Source organism: Opisthocomus hoazin, chromosome 2, assembly GCF_030867145.1.
Source record: "Opisthocomus hoazin isolate bOpiHoa1 chromosome 2, bOpiHoa1.hap1, whole genome shotgun sequence".
Lineage (NCBI taxonomy): Eukaryota > Metazoa > Chordata > Aves > Opisthocomiformes > Opisthocomidae > Opisthocomus > Opisthocomus hoazin.
The window spans coordinates 98,458,795-98,478,965 of NC_134415.1; positions in this window are offsets into that span (position 1 = coordinate 98,458,795).

Consider the following 20,171-nt stretch of genomic DNA (forward strand, 5'->3'; position numbering starts at 1 on the left):
AATCCTGCAAAATAGCCAGTGTAAACATTGCTAGAAAGATTTGGATGAGGTTTACACTTTCGGAGAAATGTGACTTAACTTTTGCATTAGTTTTGCTGGCATTTCTGGAATTCCCGTATAATACTATAGCTAACAAGAAACTGTCCTTAAAATATGCCGAAAACATCTACTTCAGTGGTGAGCTCCCAGTCTGAAGAATCAGTCACTGTTGTGCTGTTATCCACTGAGTTACTGTGGGAATCCTCAGGCAACTATGAGGTGGCTTTTGCTCTATCAAAGGAAATCGTTAGTGTAAATGACAATATTCAGCATTGTTAGTGTTTTAGAACAGTTCAGTTCTGAAACTGCCAGGTGCCTGACTTATAACTAATGGAATAATTAATGTGATTAATTTTTAACTTATTTTTCTCTATAATGCAAATTGTCTAATGTGAAGTTTTCTTTCAATATTTAATGTAAATGTTGTCAACTTGTTTACAAGCCAATATGTTTATATAAACACCGTTCCTAAATATTTTTATCATTCATGTTGTCTTTGTAAAGTAATGTTATTTTAGCTGTATAGTTACTGAGCTATATTTCTAAGACTGAAGAATATCTTCTGATATCGTTTGACAGACTCTGAAAGAAAAAATGTTTACAAGTACAGGTTTTTAAACTTCTAATGCTACTGGAGGAGAATTACACTCAGTGCAAGCACATGGACATGTAACTTGGGTAATCTTTTCATAAGACTAATTGTTAAATAATTGTTGAAATGTAGGGGAATTACTAATGTCTTGCTTACATGTTTGCAGACTCTTAAAACTGACAAGTTTCTGTTCAGTTATTTCAAAAACAGTCTGCCTCTTCCTGCAGTAATTCAGAACAGCAGGCTCTCAGAAACTGAATTTTAATTCAGTTTCAGTATTTCAGGAAGGCTTAGGTGAGTTGCTTAGTGCATGAACACAGGGGACTGATGTTTGGACTCTTACAGGAACAAACAAAACTGAAATATTTTAACAAGCCTTCTGTGCCAACTGCTTCAATAATATCCATGTTTCTGTGGCAACCTGGAAGAATGTCTGTTGTTGTAGCTTGATCATAAGCTGCAAATAGGTAGTCAAGTCTGTTCAACTAATAGCAATCAATCTGTTTGCTACGCATGAGACATTTGAAAGGACAGATATGTATTCAAACACTGATAGCAGATACTGAAACTTGACTGGCAGTCTGAGCTCCCTTTGACTAGAATTAGCTGAACACTATTTAAGTATGACCATTGGGGAAACTTGCAAGGAATTATAAATAGTTCAAGTAACTCAAATGGAAGGTGGAACCTGATGTTGACTGTCTGGAAGCTTCATCCAGAGGACATCAAGAGGTTAGGACATCCAAACAAGTATACTCTGGTGGAAAACTTCCATGAGCTAATTTAAACCAAGTTAACTGCTCAGTGTTCTCGGTGTTGTGGGTTTTATTCATATTTTATCTTCAGCTTTAACCAATGGTAATTACTACTTCCTTCTTCGGCTGTGTCTTGTGCAGTTTTGTTTGTTAATCTTTCTGGGTGTAAGAATGGGCTCCAATACCCAGTTCTGCAGAGCTGTATCCATTCGGTCTTAACTTATCACTGGGAGATCGCTGCTTGTCTGGGGAAGATTAGCAGGAGGATGTTGGTTTCATGCCTTGTAGCTGCTTGCATGTTTCTTGCAGGCTTAGGGGTCACTGGCCGAGATGTCTGGCCAGACCCTAGGTATATGTTGCTACATACCTAGCAGGTTCTAGGCATTTCTTCATTTCCAGGTGCTTCCCAGTCCAGTCCTGTTTCTTCTTTAAATAGTCTATGTGCAGAAATACAACAATCTGCCTTTGAATTGGTGGCTTTGTCTCTTTTTAATTGGATGATTCAGTAAGTACCACTTGTTTAATCCAGTTGTTAAGCAGATTTACAACCAGCCCATTGCTAGTTGTAGCTAGCAAGAACCAGGTTTCTGCATGAGAGTTCAAAAGTTGTTTCAGATATCTGCTGTCACTCTGTTGTCTAAGTAGTAAATAACTGTCACCATTTATAAGAAGAATTATTCTTCACCTGCTACATCCTCGCTGAAGTTTCTCAGGAGTTCAGTGAACTGTTTGACAAGTTTTAAAAGATTTTGTATGCGCTAATGTAATTTGTAATGAATATGCACTCAAGAATTCATCTCTAATCAACTCTTCATGTGATGGAAACTTGACTTTTCTAACTGTACTGTGCCTTTAAAATGAGATGTTTTAGAAGTCTACTGTGTGAACTCACCAACTGGATTTGTATGTCCAGTACCACCCAGTGAAGAAAACTAGCAGTGAAATTCAAGATAATCCTGACTTAAAATACTTGGCTTTGATCAATACTTGCAGGAACTTTAAGAAACGGAACTTCCAGTATATTATTTCATACTTGTCTCTTGTGCTGTCTTTGATAAAATATTCGCAGGTAAAACAATTAATTACTTTTCTTCCACAAAGTTCTCTGCTGTAACAGCGCTTGCAGTTTGATTGAAATAGTTTACTCATTTGGCTGTTAGCTGTGGAGTGGTAGTCCAGAGTTCTCTGCAGGTTTTTGAAGAAAACTTGAACTTTCCAGTCATGTTATAATACAGTATTCTACCTTGTAAGCAAACATTCAACATCCTCAGCTGAGTCTTCAGAGATCTCAATTTTCTGCACTAAAGTCACTTAAAAGGCATCAGAATTGTTTTACTACCTTGATTATATGAATGATATTACAAATGCATCTCTAGTGTGAGCTTTCAGAACTTCTGAATATGTGTAGTGCTATTGTTAGACCTGGCTTAAGTTAGATTTTTTTGTTGTTGTTGAACTTCTCTAGTCAGCTTCTACTATGCTGGGGGTGGACCAGATAACCTTTAAAGGTCCCTTCCAACCCAAACCATTTTATGATTCTGTGCTGGAAGCTCATGAACACTTAGAAACTAGTTAGCCTTAAATCTTGCTGACACATCAAGCATGAGCTGTGGTCACCAGGAATATACTTAAGAGAATTCAGCATCAGCATGTGCCAAATGGGTCCTTGTCTTGCTGCTTGTTCTATAGTGATTGATACTTTTTCTGGAGTTACAAATCATAAATACAATAAAGCCTGTAATAGTCTGTTTTGTTTCTTAGCTGAAAGCTGTCAGTATGCTGCATATTTCCTGCTGATTGTCAGAAACAAGTGAAAAGGCTTTCCTGGTAAAGAGTGCCAAGAAACATCTGCTGCCTTTTTATGTTTTCTGCTTTGACTTCAGGAAAGGATTTCAGGGTGGACGTGAAATTCTGCTTTGAAAACAGTAATCTACTTCTAGGCAGAGTGTGCCTGTGCTGGAGTCACACCAGATAGAATGGTGCTTTCATGCTCAGATAACGTGACAGTTGAAATACTGATGAACCCTTTCACTACTCATGTTTTGCTTCTGAATAATCAGTGTAGACATAACTCTTCAGGTTGAGATGTCTACTACTGCTTAGAAATTGTGTATCTTGGGCTCACAGCTGGTTTATTATTTGACTTTCTCAACATGAGTTCCCAAACTGGACAGTGGCCTACAACAGCATTTTGAAAAACATTGCCCCCTTGTAGAAACTATTATGTGGTTCATCCTAAAATACTGGTAGCTACTGGTGTATAGAGCAGCGTTACAGTTGATGTGTTCAAGAAAACAGATTAAATGTAGAAGATAACTTGTCTCCATGTAAGTAAGTAGATATTCAACCCAGTATGACAACACTGAGACAGTTCTGGGTATAGATAGGGAAATAAAGCACTTCTTGTGAGATTAAGCAAAGGAAAAAGATTAATCCCTTTCTAAAATCGCTTAAAATGGTTCAAAGTACTCAAGCTGTAACATTTTTTGGGCTCTTAGGTTGAAGATTATCATTCATATTGATAATGTCTTCTTACATTAGTGTAGATCTGTTCTCTTGCAACCTTCTGCCAAGTCAGATTTCTTGCAGATCAAAGAAATGAAACCGAGAATCAGTATTTTTTTTCCTGTAAACGTGTATTTTGACTATACTTTTCAAAAGAAATAAAAGCCTTGTTTTGACTGTGGTAAGATATAATTTTCTGTTAATATCTAAATTTTAAAACAAATTCTGCTTCTGAATTAAGACACTTGCCAATTCTGGATAATTAATCAGAAATACTACTGTTCTTGACCAGCTTCAGTGAGATGTGGTAGTTACAGAAATTATCTGGAAGTTGGACTAATTTTAACATCTTCCTATTTGGAGAGATCGTGTGAGTGATAGCACTTCAATCATATTTATAGCTATAAAGAGGATTATTTCTTTGAAACAGACAATTTAAGCGCACTTAACAATATTTATAGCTTTCTTCCAGATTAATTTCTAGGATAAGTGATATATTTAGGGGGTCAAACAGAAGAATTTTAATTTCTGGAGGACTGATCTTAGAGGTAAGCCACACAGATCTGTTGAGCGTTCACCACCCAGGAAGATGTGTGAGGACCTCCCTTATGACAGCGATTAATGTCGAGTTTTAATTTTTCTTGTTATAAACTTACCTGCTTTTTTCCCTCAGAAGATATGCAGGTTTCGTGTAAGACATACAACTTAATTATTTTCTTTTAGCAATTTTAAAGAATGATGTCAAAATCCTTATCATGAGAATTCAAACATCTTGCATAAAGGCAGAGACTGAGAATATCGAAAGCAAATGTGAAGCTGAACATGTGTATAGTTCATACTGAAACTACAGTCTGGATATGGGGCTTTTCACCACCATATATCAAACCCTGTGAGGAAGAAAAAAGGTAAGTGGATTTCATAGTGCCTCTGCTAAGCTGCTTAAACATAAATCATGATGTTACTGTGAGCTATATAGAGTTTGAAAATTCTGTCACATGCAGTAAGTTGTGCTTCAACTGAGTGTACTTCAGAGTCAGGATAGCAAGAAGAATTTCTAGTAATACGAATGTATATGATGTTTTTCTCCTCCCCCAAAGAATTTGCAGCTTATGGATTATTACTGTATTAAGCACTTGAAGGAATGTCATGGGACTTAAATGTTGGATTCTGACACTTAATAGTATAATTTAAAGGTAGCAGTTATGTGCTAAACTTAGAATCATAGAATCATTTAGTTTGGAAAAGACCTTTAAGATCAAATCCAGCCAGTCCTAACGCTGCCAAGTCCACCACTAGACCATGTCCCTAAGCACCACATCTACATATCTTTAACTTCTCTGAGTTGTACTACTTCGTTAAACTTCTAATTTAGAACAGTGCAAATAGGCATCCTTATTGCCTGCTGACTTTACATCCTTAACAAATAGAAATGATCAAGACGCGGATGGCAGGTGTATCTGATTTGCAAGGAATATTCTTTTGGAATGGGGCAGTGAAGAAAACCTCAATTTATTTTAAAGAGAAGTGTGTTCCTCTGTTTTGATGTGCATAGTCCTGAATGTAGCATAGCTTATTTGAGCTTGAAAGTTGAGTTCTGAACAATGGGCATATCTTTCTAGTGCATGGAGAAAAAAAAAAATTATAAAATATGAACCCCTGAAGAAGCCTCATTTTTCCAACTGCCAAGCAGGTTACCCTGGTTTTGCCTGGGATGGAGTTAATTTTCTTCCTAGTAAATGGTACAGTGCTGTGTTTCGGATTTGGGGTAAGAATAATGTTGATAACAACTGAAACATCAGTGTGTTAAGTGATGCTTACAGTAAGTCAAAGACTTTTTATTTTCTCTTACTGCCCTGCCAGTGAGGAGGCTGGGGGGATGCATAAGAAGCTGGGAGGGGATGCAGCAAGGACAGCTGACCCAAACTGGCCAGGCTATTCCATACCATATGACATCATACTGAACATATAAAGTGGAGGGAGTTTGCTGGGGGGAGGGGGAGGTGGCTGCTTCTTGGGGGCTGGCAGGGCATTGGTCTGTGGGGTGGTGAGCAATTGCATTGTGCATCACTTGTTTTGTATATTCTTTTATTATCATTATTATTCCCTTCTGCCTTATTAAACTGTATTTATCTCAACTCACGAGAACCCATGAGTTTTACCTTTTTTCCAATTCTCTCTCCATCCCATGGTGGGGATCACGGTATTCAGTTGAACGGCTATGTGGTGTTTAGCTGCCTGCCAGGTTAAACCACAACACAGGTACTTTATTTTTTTCAGAAACTGATCTCGAAGAAATAATGATAGTTTTATTAATATCCTTGACTAGAAAAATATGCCTTGTAAGTTAAGCAGGCACAGAGAACAGGATTGTTCTAGGGTAGGATTTTCAAAAACGAGGGGTGCAGCTCCAGATGCAAACCTCTGAGAGTTCAGATCATAGATGATTTGGAACATGCTGCTTTGTGCTTGAAGTACTTAATGGAAAATATAAACCAAACTGTTTTCCTTCCCAGTTCATGAAGGAATTTAAAAAAAAAAAAAAATCTTTTTAATGAATAGTTGAACATGCCAGCAGTTTCTGTGTGTCTGAAAATACATTCCTGAATAATTATTACTTGGCTAATGCACTTGTAGAATAATTTTCAGGCTTAACTAGTCCTGTCCCCAGTTCTGATAGGAAGCAGAAGGGTACTGTCAGAAGCTGGATTCTGTCTCTTACAAGCTAGCTCTGAGCACAGTTTTAGGATACTTAATGACAGAGAACATTTCTAGTAGATACTGGTTTTAATATGTGACTCCTAGCCCTATGCTATTTAAAGCCTGTCCCCTTGCTACCTGGCAACACGCTGGAAGATGCTGACATCTCTAGGAAAAGGGTGTGTTTGAAGAAGCAGCTTTTCATAGACAAGACAAAGGTTGAGAGAAAAGACCCTTCCATGTGCTAGATCCACAGAAGAACTTACAGCTTGCACTGCTCAACACTACCTAAATTTTAAATGATCTGATGTCTGAAAGTTGCTTCACTCGAGACTGATTCTCATTGTGGGAAGAGTTAGTGATGCAGGATGGTGTATGCAAAACTAGAGTGCTAAGAAAGGAGCTTGCTGGTTGCAGGTGCACGGGATCTAAACCTGGTGTGTAAGTTCCAAAGATTTGATCTATGAAGAGACTTTAATTACTGACAGGGAGTCAGATTTTTTTACTACATAAGCAGACAGCTGATCTAGTTGAAGATGTCCCTGCTCATTACAGAGGAGGTTGGGCTGGATGACCCTTAAAGGTCCTCTCCAACCCAAACCGTTCTGTGATTCTCTTCACAGAATCATAGAATCATTCTGATGAGTTAGATCTGAAGACCTATATTGCCTGTTTGGAAATGTGGCAGAGATGAACATTTGGTGGAAGCTGGGTGGGGTCTGAACCTTGATTTTTAGGCCTGGCACTGGAATTTGTTTGCATTCATAGCAAATGTTGGTTAAAATAGGTGGGCAGAACTTAGTTTGAGCAACTCCTATCTAAATCCTGAGATATCTAATTTTAAACAGAACTTGTCCCAGGTGTTTTTTAAAACTACTAGTGTGTGTTTTGGGCTACCAGGCTTCCTAGATATCTCTAAGGTCCCTTGTGTGTTCAGAGATGTCCTTCTCTGCAGATGTGCCTACCATTTGACTTAGTGTACTGTTTGAAATACAGCTGGGACTACCCACTTCATGCAGACAGACAGCTGGCTGCAATACCTGCCTGGTACTAGTAGATCATGACACTATCCTCAATTTGAATGGAACAAACTTGATTTCACACCTGGAAAAGAATCCTCATCACCATGCTCTGAGAGAGAAGGCTATATCCCTGCTGTTGAGCGTGATGTATTGCAGACTTCTAAACATCTATTGACATGAAAGAGAAAAGCAGAAAAACCAGCTTCTATAGCCAATTGCTCTACAGTGTGTCCGCAAGCCAAGAGTGGTGGTGGTGGTGTTCTGACTAGAGAGTGGTGTGCCTGGCTGGCAGCAAATTCTAATTTTAGTGGTCTTGCAGATATTCCAAGGGTAGCTAGATTGGTCCTACAGGCTTGAAAAATCTGTATGGTAACATAATCAAGCAATAGAGCACTCATTCATCCCTCATCCTGCCACATTGCCCTGCTGAACAAAAGGTTTATCATGCTGTGAAACCAGTGCTAACCATGCGATGTGTGTGGAACCAGCACTGATGTGCAAGACTTGCTGAGCAGCCAAATGGTGCCAGCTCTAAACGGTAACAGTAGAAATGCACATCCCACCAACAGGAATGCTGCCTTCTTTCAGAGATTAAGCAGGTCTACTTCTTGCTTTAGAAATAGCTGAAGATCAGCATCCTGACAAGCTGGCATCCTCCTACAGTGGAGCAAGGAGCTATTTCAGTGCCTGTCAACTGTTTCCACAGATTTCCAGTGCAACTGCAGAAGTCGTGTGAGGATGGCTCTGTCTCATCCTCTTAGCCATGTGTGAACAGTCCCTGTTTTGACAGGCTTGCTGCATGTGTCTTCACAGTTCCCAGTAAGGCTCCTGGGTCCCCTGCCAAAGTTGCAGCGATAAGTACGTCATTCAGACTTGGCAAATCTACCATTGGGCTGGATGAGTAATGTGGAGAAGGGCTGCTCTTCGCACACGTGAATTTCTGTCTTAAGGAACATATGCTAAATAGAAATGTTCCCAAATTTGTGTCCTGTTTTAGGCTATTGCCTGACCAAGTCTTTGTAGCAGCAACTCTGAGTTGTCTGATACGATGGGGATGTTTTGAACTGAAGAGCTCATCTCATAAAAAAGCCTAGCATATCAATCCCAGTAGTGTTACTTTTCATCTTGCTCCATCTGTTTCTGAAGGACCTTATGTAGACTTAACCTGTTCATTTTAAATTAAACATAGGAGTTAACTCACTGTTGTTCTCCCATGACAGTTTTTTAGGCTTCATGATTTTTGCCTTGGTTTTTCAACTTATGTTTTAAAATGTTTTTTCAGATTGTCATCCAGTCCTGTGGGAAAATGATCTTGAAGTACTTTGAGGAGTCCACTCGGTTTGTACAATAATGTTGCAAAATTTATCCTGAAGTAGCATTGGAGTTGCATTTAAGTAATATGGTTGCGTAGTTGAGTTCTTCTAAGTCATGATAATCTCATGAATAAGAGAAACTACATGCTCTTGCTGTACCTAGTGCCCCATTGTTGCACCCTGGCGTGGGTGTCTTGTTTGGACTTTCCAAAACAGTTCTCAGTGATTCTTTTGCGAATCCCCAGCAAATCCTTTTGCTGCAAAGATTATGCTGCTAGTTGGCAGATGTACTTTTTTTATTTCACTTACATTTTATTGCAGCTCATACAGCATCATTATTTTTTTAAATGTGCTAGTACTCCCCAAGCTGTAATGCTCCTCTGTGAACATTTGCAGTTATAAAACTTTACGTATTGGACTTGACTGTTAAATTGCATGCTGGTTGGGAGCTATTCTCCATACTGTAATGGATTCAGCTAGCTGCTCCTGTTCACACTGTTCTGAAGAGGATCCTGCTCTGTAGTCACCTACAGTAACTGTCATGAGGAAAAAACTCTCAAACCTGTCTAATGTGCTTCGGTGTGGAGTTTGGCAGAGTATCTCCAGAGCTGCTCAGCCCCAGCAAGCCATATCCAGTTTAACTATCCTTAAAGCGCTTCTAGTTGCTTGTTTGCTGTGTTGTTAGTCTCTTAAGAGCTAGTAATGAGTCATATTGTTTGCATTTCATGTGTTCATGTGATTGTTTTTAGTTATGAAAAATGCCCTTTTACAGCAATGATACAAGTTTGACTTTAAAAAGTTCCTAGGGTGGAAACTGTTGCTCCAAAGTATTAGAATGGCTTCTGTTATGGCTCATCTTGCCCCAGAGATAGAAATGTTAAGCCTAATTGTCATAAAGTAGACACTTCTGTAACATTTTATTAGTGTATGGTTTGATAGAGCATATAAAGTTTAGTGTAAATTATTTTGCATTTAAGCATGCTTTGAGTTATTAGAAGTGGAAGTTATCAAAAACAGGGAGAGGTCTCATTGTTGAATCAGATTTATTTTTTGGTTTTTTACTAGTGAAATGCAAATATATATATTTACAGAAGTGAAACAGTGCCCATTTGATTTAAGAACAATCACATATTGTCCCTTAGGTAAGGGAGGAACAGGATGACGAAACTGAGTCATGCTGAACTGCTGCGTTAGCTTGGTGCGAAAAGGGGCCCTCTCTGCGTGTTCCTGTGATATCTGGTGCTCGCCCCATCTGTTTGGGAGCTGATTCGGTTTGCTACTGTAATAGCAAAAATAAACAGAGGTGAGGAGGTGCAAGGATGTGGGGAGGACTGCAGGACTGGAGTGGGAGGAAATGAGCTGGGGAAGGATGGTGTGACTGACCTTCTCAGGACAGCCAGCAAGTTGCTTGTAGGATCACATCGGAGGTCTCTGGAAGAAAGGTTGTCTATCCTTGGAAGACTCCAGAAAGACAGCTGTAAGAACTAACGTGCTCTACCAGAAATGAGGAAGGTCCATGTCAGGGCTGCAGACTTGGCTACTAAGGTGGGTATGATGCTCTCTTAGCCACCGTGGAGGTTGCTTATCTAGCTAAGGGCTTCCCTATGTTCTAGGAAGTCTGGTCGCCAAGGGCTCCTTTTCTTGTCCTTTCCCTTTTTCTACCTCTGGCTCTTATCATGCCCTAACCTTACTTAGTCTTTACTTCTGAACTGGTAGTATGTAGCATCTTTTTTTTTTTTTTTTTTTTAGCAATTAGTGAATCTTTTTGGAGTGTTTTGCTGTACCATGACTTGAATTAAATGTGGCCTAGATGACAAGTTGATAGCGTGATATTTTTAACACGAAAGTGCAGTGGATCTCTGGTACACCGCAGCGATGCCCAGCTCCCTTGCGCATGATTCAGGCATCCAAAGAGCAACAGACTTGCATGAACTAGGGAACAGCTGTCACCTGCAGGGAGAAGAGCCAAGTTTTTTTGACAGGTCACTGCAGAAGTGTTCTCAGACTGTGCTGAGGCATTGCAGTGCACACTTGCTCCTTCAGGGTCCACAAGGAACTGATCAGACAGATGAGCTGGCTCATGATCACCTGCCTGCTCCTTAGCAAGTAAGGCCATTTGCACTGCTTGAGCAGGTGGGCTTACAGTGAGCTATGGAGGAAGCCAGGCTGAATTTCATGCCCCAAGGAGGAGTCCAGAATGATCTTTGAGACAGAAGTAGAAGGGAAGGACTTTAATTACAGCAAAAGGTAATCCTAAAAACGTTGGTAAAAAAACAGGGACGGACTCCTGTGTGACTCAGTGGGTCTCAACATGCATTTCGAAGACTCTCGGAGGATTTACTATGCTTTTATTGTGGCAGTCTTCACTGAAAAGGTCACGTGGCTGAATCCTGCGGGCTGGTGGCTGAAAGATTTAATCCAGTGATGAAACAGTAAAATGTAGCTTTGAATAAAGATGGAACAGATTAAGAGGGTATTTCAGTATGATACTATAAGGTGGGTTAAGCCTGTTGAACTTTATCCTAAGATAAAACACTCCCTCCTGCTTCTGCTGGATACCACCCCCCCCCCCCCCCCCCAAAAAAAAAAAAAAGGCTGATGAGATGTCAGATCCTTTCAGTTATTTTGGAGAATGCAATGATGATGTGCCAGAACACTGAAAAGAGCAAGTCTAGTGTTTCCTTCACTGGGAGAACTGAAAGCAGTAGTCAAAAGTCTAGCCCAGTCAGCTCCCAAGAAAAGTAGTTGAATAATTATTAAGTACCTAGATGCTTGCCAGCAGATAAGTAATAATTGATAGAAATTTAACGAAATCAATTTTCTACCCTGAGAAATCTATGAGCATTGTGGACAGAGAAAGTTCTGGCTTTAGAAAGCATTTTGACAGTCCTGATGGTGTTCTGATGAGTGATCTCAGGAAACCTACTAGTGGGTAAATGCAAAAGTGATTGGAGAACTCAGAAGATAAACTGATCACTAATAAAGTCAGAAAAATGTGTCAAGTTGGGTGTTGATGTCTGTCCTGGATTCAGTGTTTCACAACAGTAACATTATGGGTGGACCTGGGTGATGGAATGGAGGGTAGATTTAATAAACTTGCAAATAGTTTAAGTCTGGGGAGGAGTGCAAGCACTGTAGAATTGAAGAATAAAATGAAAAATGTTCTGATAAACATGTGATGAGGCAGAAAACCAAAATGAAGAATAAGTGGCTGCCAGTTCTAGTTTAGAAAAGGCTCTGGGAATTACTGTGCATTATAAGCTAAACAAGTAGAGCTTGTGGCTACTATCTTTTTCATCCCTTAACAAATCGATGGGAACACATAAATAAGTAGCTGACTTGCAAGAGCTATGAAATCATTGTTCCACTTAATAATCTTAAGGCTTGACCTGGAATACATTCTGCTGCTCTGGGTACTGTGTTTCAGAAGCATGTAAGCAAATGGGAAAAAATTCTCGAGGGGTAACAGGAATGATTAGGTGTCGAAATGTGACTTACAGGGACAGGCTGGATGAACTTCTGGGAAAACCATTCTAATAGCAAGAACAGTGAAGTACTGGAACTTGTTGTTTAGGAAAGTTACAGAGTCCGCCATGGAAGGTCTTTGTCTAGTCTGTTCTTAAGCATCTGTTTGAAGGAAAGTGCCTGTATTTACTGTGTCAAGGAGCTGCAGGATCCTGCGTTATGCTTCCGAATGCTGAAGCTGTTAAAGGCTTGCAGTCATGCTAACCAGCACACATTAGAGCCCGTATCTCTAACATCTGTCTTGTGAAAACCTCCTGTTGGTGGACAAGGCTTCTAACCTGCTGTTCCAAGATTTTCTGGGAGTCTGTTACTTCCCACAGGTGAGAGTCAGTGAGAAGGAGGTTGGAGACGGGGTGTTGGGCTATATTTTATAGCATAGTGGTATTTCCATGTTGATTTAAAGTAGTTGCATCTTGTCCTGGTTTTGGTTAAAACAGAAGTGATTCTCTTTTAGTGAGTCTTCCTTACAGCTAAGTTCATCTAAGTAACTGCATTTTTCTGAAGCTGGCTGCATTTTTTACAGACACTGTCCGCTCCAAAGCTGATAACACCTGATGTTTGTAGTTACACTGAGCTAAGGATGGGAAAGGAATGCAGTAAAGAGCCCCTGTTTATAATTATGACTATAGCAGCCGAGGTCACCGACAGATCTCTTAGGTCCCACAAGTGAGGAGCTGTAAAGGGTCATACTTGCAGGGAGGGACGGACAGAACAGGTGACCTGATAGTAACCAACGATGGACAGGTATTCCATGCCATGCGCGTCATACTCAGTTTAAAGCTGGAGGATCACGAGGGTGTTGCTCTATTTGTCCATGGCCTCCTGCTGAAGAGGACCCTGCTTGTTGTTCTGCCTGCGTTCCTGATCCAGACCCTGTTCTGTTCATCCCTGAGTCCAGTTCCTGCCTGCTGCTGAGGCCAGTCTGGGATTGCCTAGTGCTGCCTGGCAGCTGCTGGTGGGATGCCAGTGCTGGGCACCCAACTCCAGGGAACTCCGTGTTGGTTTTGTATATTTTGCAGAATTTCTCTTATTATGCATATGATTAGTAGTGTTATTAGTAAAACTTTTTATATTCAATTCGTAAGTGTCTCTCTCTTTTCCTCCTTTTCCCTTCCTCTGGTGGGAGGGCAGGGGTTATTAGAGAGTGTCTGTCACTCAGTTTATTGCCACCCTGCTTTAAACTGTGACACAGGTGTTCCAAAGGCCGAATTCACACTATACAAAGAAGTTCCTCATTACAGTGGTTTGTACAAATAATTCATGTTTTTTCAAATACTGTCAAGGAGCAGATGAAGAAAATAATTGCAACTCTGACTTCAGGTGATATCCCTTTAAGACTGAAGACCAAGACTGAATATCTGCTGCTGATGAATGCCAAGCAATGAAGATGAATGGGGACAAAAAAGTAGATCTCTGAAAAGCTGTAAATCAGTTTTAGTGACATAAAATTGGTAATGGAAACAGGCTGATTGGGGACTGAATTTTTGAAAGTTTAAGGAAATAGTTCAGAGAAAATCAAAATGTGATAATATGCTGCACTTAAGTTATGTACCTTCACTCTCCCTCCCCATTCCCCTGTTAAAGAGCACTTGTGTTCCTGGCTTCACATTGGGACAGTGATAACAAGAGCTGTTCAGTTAAGCATAGCAAGAAAATGTTATCCATAGGAAAAAGTGTAATTAAAAGGTGAAAAACATTGTAGAAGAAAATGCATCTAATTTGATGACTTACTCTTGACAGGTTAAACATTTATCTTAGCTGTCTGTGCATTGCTTAGAAATAAGCTTACTTATATGCTCCAGTCTTTTATTGGGAATTGAATTTAAGCAATTTTATATTTTTGACTCCCTGTTGTGCCCATATGAAAGGCAGATAATGACCTTTTCCATCTTTTCAGGAATTTCTTCTCTTCGCAGCCCTGATCTTCATCAGTTCTGGTATATAAGAATAGCTAAAGAACACAAGGATAGCTGTAGTTTGGGTCAGACCAAACATCTGTCTAGTCTAGGGTCCTGACAGCTTAGAGAAGAAGATAAAAACATGGCATATGTGTAGTGATAGTTTCCAAAACATCATCTTAATATTCAGTGGTTCATTTGAGTCTTGCCTTTTGTCTTCGTTTCCAGCCAGAATTCTTGCCTCGTTAGTCTTTTCACTTTCTTTGCTCTTCCTCTTGTGACTGTCGTATGTATGGAAGATTCTTTGTGACCGTTATAAAGGAACATCTTCTATCTTACTTTGCCCTGGACTTTCTCATTTGACTCTTCTACACTCATAATTTGAAACTATTTTCATTTAATTTGCTGCTTTTTCAAATTTTAAGCTGCTGAACAGCTCATGAGTTCTTGTCCTTTATCTGCTCTGTGCTTTTACTATCATTCTTTAAGAACTGGAAGACTCTCTCCCCTCCCCACCATAATCTTATCCTCATCTCCTAGCTAGCAAATCTGTTTTGGAAACTACATTCTTAAAAATCTGTGTTTCTCTTCATTGCCTAACTGAAGGTTCATTAGCAGTATCATTCCATAATCACTTGCATATAAATTTGCCTCTTATTGTCCCCTTTTCAGCTAACTTTTTTCCAATATATGTGAATCAACAATAGGAAAATCTTCCTCTTCTCGTTGTCTCCAACTTGGAGGAAGTGGTCTACTATTTTTTGCTTGAAGATATTGATGAAGAATCTTTATTCTGTTGTAATTATTTCCACAGTGGAAGTCTAGCTACTAAATTAGCATTATGTTGAACACTTCAGAATATTTCAATAGGTATTAAAAAAAAATCCTTATTCCTTTCATCTGCCTACTTTGGTGCTCTACCTGCACCATGATGGAGGGCTTGTTTTTTCCTTTTTCTTTTCCTTACCTTCATGTCCTCTGGTTTTATTGGCTTGGACATGATGCCAGTCCAATGTAGCTGTATGGTATTTGGCTGGTTTACAGTCTAGAGAGAGGAGTGTTGTTATAACCTCATCTACTGTTTAGACATTAGTAATTTTAACTGGAGTATGAGACGCATGGGGATGTGAATTGGGTATGACTGTAGGTGAAGTTCTCACCTGGAAGATTTGTTCTGAGGCTTCCTTTTGGTGTTTAAACCTTAGCCTTGTCCTCAAATATCCCAGTTGTGTGTTCTTTCTTTCAGGTTGGTTGCAGTCTTAGCCAGAGTTTCAGCCTCTGCTATGTGAAGTTGTTCTACTCTGTTAAAATAGTTACTAAAGGAGCGGTTTAGACTTGCCTCTCTTAGTACTTCCCTTGGCCACTTATAGTGAATATCATTGCTTCCACCCTAGCTGTAGTGGGTTGACCATGGCCAGCAACTGAGCACTTACCCAGTTGCTCATTGCTGCCCTCACCCACCCTGTGGCAGGTTAGAGGAGAGAATCAGAAGAGCAAAATCAAGAAAAGTTTTGTCTCGAGATAAAGACAGTTTAATAGGGGAAACGAATCTGTGCACCCAAGCAAAGCAAAACAAGGAATTTATTCATTACTTCCAATCAGCAGACAGATTTTCAGCTGCTTCTTGGACAGCAGAGCTTCATCATGGTAATGGTTACTTAGGAAGACAGATGCCAGAACCATGAACATCCTCTTTGCCCCCTCCTCTCCACAGGTTTTTACTGTTGAGCACAACATCATAGGGTATGGGATGTCCCTTTGGTCAGTTGGGGTCAGCTGTCCTGGCTGTGCCCTCCCAAGTTCTTGCCCAGCCCCAGCCTACTCGCTGGGGAGCAGCATGAGAAACTGAGAAGGCCTTGATGCTGTGCAAGCACTGCTTGGCAATAACCAAAGCACTGGGGTGTTATTAATGCTATTTTAATCACAAATCTAAACCATGACATCATGCTGGCTGCTATGAAGAAATTTATCTCCATCCTAGCCAGATGCAGTGCACTAATGAGTACTTAAATGGATTTTTTCTTCCTCCTTAGCTGCCATCTATGTTAGTTCTGTGTAGCTCATCGGTGCATGTGAATATCGTACAGTTGTGCCTGTTTCTGTGCATGTTTTATGTAGAGATTTGGGGCATTTTGTAATGGGTTGAAGATTCCTCTAAGTGCTTAATTACCTAAAAAATTATGTATTACCATCCTTAAACAAAAATCTAGTTTTTACTGAATTCTGTTGCAAGAAAGAGTTCAGATCAGATGCTTCTATAGCAAAACTGACTCTGTTTCAGTCTTTATTTGTTAACCGAAAGATGGAGTTGTCCTCTTTTGACTGTCTGCGTTAGTGGGTACTGTGATTCAGTTAAGAGTGGATCTATGGATCAAATCACTTGGTGTGAAGACCCTTGTGTCAATGCAATGTGCGTTTTGGAAGGGTTTATTTGAAGTAGTTCTGATTCTGCAGACTGTTTGTGGTTGGAGTTCATGAGGCTCACTCTGCATGTGCATCTTCTGGTTTTGTTTCATTCAAAAAAAATCCCAGTTTATACAGACTAAGACTGCTCTGCAGTTTGAATCAATGACAAAAATAAGTTATTCATTTCTGAGAGGACTGATACCTATGAAAGACCTAAATGGGCTGGTGTTGGTGCAAATATATTGATCTGAGTAGCATTAGAACATACTGTGCAATGACTGTGTGATAATACATGTTCCAGCAATAACACGGTTTCGCCTGTGGGGTGAAATGGTGTTTGACCTGTTCTGAACCTCTCTGGGATCAGGGTCCAACAATCCCTAGAGCTTAAAATCACCCTTGAGCAGTTTTGTTAGTGTTCCATATCTAAGGTTTTGCTGCCTGGTGTCTTACTGGCAACAGGAGGGACAAAAAGTGCTTCTCCCTTGAGCCATGGTCAGTTGTGCTGTAGTGCTGAGTTTAGAGAGCTACCCAGGAGGTGGTGTGCTGGAGAAAGCCCTTGGGCTGAGGAAGAAACTGACTGCTGTGTCCTGCCTGAATTCATTTATTACCTTGTGGTGGTGATGTGTATACTTTCTCTTTTGCCCTGGGTTGTAAGTGGCTAAAATCTTTGTCATATTCTGAAATTGTTTTCCATGGGTACCCTGTGTTTTCAGGAAGAAATGCTATGTTGTATATACCCTTGACTTATGGATGCCTTCCTTGACCCTAGTTGGAAAGCAAGCAACTGTGTGTCCCATTCTGAAGTTACTATCCCTATTTGCTTTGCAAGGAGCTGAAGTATATAATTCAACCCCATGTAAATCTACACCTTATGCTTGGTGCTGGAAACCTTGAATATCATGACTTGAATCCCTGGACTGCACCATTAAGAAATTTTACTAGTTTTTGAAGAAACGGATGAGTGACCACATCCTTTTATTGTTACAGCTACCAGCACTCTGACTTCGCAGTGCCATTTACTGGAGGGTCAGAATCAACAGTGCAGAAGTTAGGTACCAGAATTGCAGCCTGCTTTGCCATGGCAGCCTGACCATTCCCTTGTCTCAAGTGCTGCTGAGTGCTGCAGAACAATTTAACTCCTTATTCAGGGTTGCTGAAGCAATGAGAGATGAAAAACAGTAGTTGTCATACTTTCTTCTATTTGTATTGAATTTCATTACTGCAAATGTAGATTCAGCTGTTCATTCCAAAGGCATGGCTTATACACAGCAATTGCTTTGTAAGTTCTGTTCCTTGAGCCTTTTGAAGTATTTGTGCAGGATGACTAATAACTTTCTCATTAAATCTTCTTTTTCATTCTGTGAAGATTCACTCTGAAGACTAGTATTATTTGCTTTGTTTGAACGAGTGTTACAGCTAAAATTTTTGAACTCTTAGGTGAAATACATTATACTGAAACTGTCAAACATGCTCAATTCCTGTTACCATAGAAATTCATGAGCAGTAGAAGACTATTTTATAATTTAAACAAACTTTCATTTCTTCTTGGAATCCTATTTTATTGAAATAGGTAGCACAATACTGTTTTGATTCCAGAAAATATTGACTGAAGTGTCAGGACAACAGGACAGCTTCATTTCTCTTAAAAAGTGGTAATGACAATACAAAATTATCACTGTGGGAAGAGAAAAAAAGCCTGGCTTTTGTGTCTCCCAAGTCTCAGTTCTTTTCCTGAAGGCTCTTGTCTGATTCAAAGATTCACAGTGATCTTAAAATGTCATACAGCGTTATTCCACACAAAGCTCATGTGGAAATCTGCTGCAAATGAAATGCAGCTCCCATCAGCTGCTTCTGTTCTAGTTTAGAGATGCAAAAGTGAATGCCAGCTCCTCCTTACAGAACTTGGAAATAAAATGTACTTCAGCTCATGAGTATGTACATTAGGTTTTGGACAGGGCTTTGAAGTAGGAAGACTGGAATAATTGTATCATAGTCTATTTCAAATCAGTTTGGGAAAGGATGTTGTATATTACAAAACAAAAAATCATCAGAACATCTCTAATTTAAGATAGTTTTCCTTGACCATATAACTGGAAAATAGCATAGCAGTTTCACTGACCAGAAAGCCTCAGGCTTCAAAAGCAGAAAGACAAAAATCTCAGTATTTGAAAAAGAATACAGAGAAACTTAAAAATAAACACGAAAGATTGGTGGCCACATGGCTGAAGGGCCATGAAGATGATTAAGTGACTAGAGCACCTTTCACATGAGGAAGGGCAGAGAGAGCTGGAACTGTGAAGCCTGGAGAAGAGAAGGCTCAGGAGGATCTCATCAATGTATGGAAATACCTGAAGGGAGGATGCAAAGAAGACAAAGCCAGACTTCTTTCAGTGGTGCCCAGTGACAGGACCAGAGGCACTGGGCACAAACTGAAATACAGGAGGTTCCCTTTGAACATCAGGGAACACTTTCACCTGAACACTGGAAAAGGCTGCACAGGGAGCTTGTGGAGTCTCCTTCCACAAATGGAGATATTCAGGAGCCACCTGGACATGGTCCTGGGCAACTGGCTCTAGGTGGCCCTGCTTGAGAAAGAGTGTTGGACCAGATGACCTCCAGAGGTCCCTTTCTACCTCAGTTATTCCGTGAAAATCAGTCCACAATTGTTATAATCCACAAACCTATTTCACAGAAAAAGGCTGTTATATGTCCAACCTTTTTTTCTGCATAGCAGTAAGGCTCTTGAAAACTGCTCCTTTCTTTTCTCTGCTCACATTCTCTGTCAGTTCTCACTTTGGGCTTGATTCATCATCCGATCAGTCTCATGTTTTATCTTCTACTGGAGATAAATGGTCTCCTCTAGGTGCTAATGTCTTCGTGCTCAATGTCAATCCTTCCTTAGTGACCTTGGTGAAAGAAGTGAGCAACCCATGGCTAGCTGTCAAGTGCTCATGACAAGTGCCTTTATGTTTGTGTGTGTATCTATACACCTGTACATACACACACACATATACATGTATTCCTGCGTATGGTAGCTGTTACAAATGCTTACATACTGGCCCAAATGCCCTCACATGCTTCCTGTCCTCATCTCATTCTAAATTTGTACTCTACCTGTAACTAGATTTACTTGATAGTTGACTGTAAATGCTAGGAATGAGAGCTCTCTCTTTTAATGGCTTTGTGAAATGTCAGCAATAATGGAATCCAATCATGATCTACATCTCTCAGGTTCTGATCCTATATTGCTCAGTCCCACAGTGCAGGGACTTTTATTATTTTCAAATAGGAGTTAAGCCAAAGCACACTTACATTTGCTCACTATTAAGTAAATGACACACTTGTTATTTAAACCTTTTTTTCTACCTTGTTCACATTCTTTGTCATTATAGCTTATCATAGGCTTTAGATTGCGG